The sequence below is a fragment of the Papilio machaon genome, chromosome 3 (assembly GCF_912999745.1).
Source record: "Papilio machaon chromosome 3, ilPapMach1.1, whole genome shotgun sequence".
Lineage (NCBI taxonomy): Eukaryota > Metazoa > Arthropoda > Insecta > Lepidoptera > Papilionidae > Papilio > Papilio machaon.
Window position 1 is genome coordinate 10,044,018 of NC_059988.1, and position 2,496 is coordinate 10,046,513.

The 2,496-nt window shown below is 37.8% G+C and overlaps 1 protein-coding gene across 2 annotated transcripts in view; it reads left to right on the forward strand.

Moving 5' to 3' along the window:
• The window catches only part of LOC106708453 (ecdysone-induced protein 74EF), a 150,112-nt gene that overhangs the window by 26,887 nt on the left and 120,729 nt on the right, over nt 1-2,496 (forward strand). The window lies entirely within an intron of this gene.

Below are 2,496 nucleotides of genomic sequence, written 5' to 3' on the forward strand. Positions count from 1 at the left end.
ACATAAAATAATTAAGGTAATCTAAGTTCCATAATAAGAAGAGATTTCTACTTGACCACTATTATGTGTATCAAATAACTGTGACAAAAAAAAATAAAAAACTTTTTTATTGATATGACACCAAAATATGAAGGGACTTTATATTTCTAAGTTACTGTAATTTGGGAATGCGTAAGATTAACCGTGGTAGCGGGTTGGTGGCGCCAGGCCGCACGCCGCACGCCGCGCGCGCTGCAATAGGCCCGCGTTGTGCAACCCAACTATTTTTACATCCTCCAAGCGACGTACTGCGCCCGACCGACGGAACTTTCTCCGCCATTCCATGCACATTATACCAACATTATCTATCTCAGATTTACACGAGCTATCTTCTAGCGCTGATATAGTTGTATGGAAGAGTACAAACTTAACTTTGATAGGGAAAATGTTAAATAATTATGAGGTGGTCTTCTATTTTCTTTAATTCTTAATATCCTTACTATTTCTATTGATGTTTTAACTCATAAAGTCAAAAAGATACAAGAATACTACTAAAATATTTACAACATAATATTCAATGTTGAGAATTTGGAGTGTGATCATATTTAGCATTAGCCCCGATGTCTAGGTGCTTGTTTTCTCCATATATCTTACTAATATTCTAAATGCAAATGTTTAGATGGATGGATGGATATATGTTTTTAGAAGGTATCTCCGAAACTGCTCAATGGTTCTTGAATGAAATTTTGCATAGATGTAGAACATAGTCTGGAAGAACACATAGGCTACTTATTAAGCCTTTTTTAATTCCGACGCGGGCAACAGCTAGTGTACTATAAAAAATATTTAAACTGAAATTACATTAGAACTTTATTTGCTGTATTCTTCCGTGGGTTGTCAATTCGCTTTAATATTTAACAAATCATGTCCACTTAACTTTGAATTTAATAACTGGCAACTTTTGCGGATTTAGTATACGGCATTGAATGAGGTCGAGGTATCCTTGCCGTTGGTAATGTCTCAACGGCAGGGCAAAGTTCAAGACCAACCGTGATATTTACATTAAAGATAAAAATTTTGATTTCCGCATTGACTGTAGATGTTCAAAATTAAGGTCAGAATAGAAATGGGCATTATATTGTTTATGATCATCATAAGCGACGCTTCTATTTTGATGGATTGAAGGTTTCAATTGAGGTTATGGAAAATCCTTGAATTCATGGTTAATACATTCTGCAACATTATTATTCAATGTCGTAATGTCAATGTCAATGATATAAACATTTACGGACATAGAATATTTTGAAACCGAGGACAAGTGCGTGTGGTTTTGTAACGCGGGAGCATTCGAACTGTTCAATGCTCACATAATGTACTCCGACGATTGCTCATTATGACTGGAATATAATAATAGTTTTGCCATGTGGCGGCAGGTTCACATAGCCAGATATTACAAAGGGAAACGATCTCCCATAAACCCCGGCCTGAGCCCAGATGCGGAAGCGTCCCGAGCCTACGCATTGTTCCTAACGATTGTTTTTCCATTTTCCCCCGGCGTCGTTCCCGAGCCGCGGGCGTCGCTCTTGCGGTTGACCGCCGGCGACCGTGCGTCGACCCCGCGCGCCGCCGCCCGACTGCCGCGCCCTCTTTTCGCGCGCTTTCTCGCCATCTCGATTCAAAATTCGAATTGTCCTTTTTTTAAAGAACAAAAAATTAAGAATGTCCGAATGGCCAGTTACAACTGTCAATTACAAAACGATAAAGGAACCATATTTGGCAGTATATTTTGAACCTATCCCTCTGGAATCGAATGAGGCGTCGTGTAATGACCGCTTTGTCACTTCATCTTAATTTTAAAGTGGTGCAAGTACGGCGAAATGTGATTTCCGCTCGCCGAAAGCGCGGGAAGAAATAATATTTTTTACGCAACATTTCATCAAAAAGTCTTTGTATTAAGTGTCTGCTATGATGATGTTTCAGAAATGAATTTCAGTTGTCTATTTTTATCAGTGGGTTCGATTAGAAGCGACAACGGCCTCTGTTTCGGGTGCGACGCCCCCTGGCGGGCATCCAATTACTCCCACGTTTTTGGGGGTTGCTCACAAAGTTTTTCCTCTACATCACATATCTTCGTCACATGTCATTTAGCTAGAAAATTCTTTGAAGAAAACCCGTGTGAAATAATTTTAAATCTGTCAGCACATAATGACACACCATGAAATGTTCCTTTCAGACTATTATGAGAGACTGTTCAGACAATTAGTGAGTGAGTGCTTTGTTCTTAAGGTGAAATTGTCTTATTCATTCACAACTAGAAATAAATAAATTCAGGTAAAATAAAAAGCGGCTTATGAAAAAAACAGTATTTATTATTTAAAAAAAATGCTTATTGCACAGAAAGCTAACGATAAAATGTAACGAAAGTTGATAACTAATTTAAGAACTTATAAGTCAAAATGTATATACTTAATATAAATCGCAAACAGCATTATATGAACAAGTGATTGTAGACGAAAC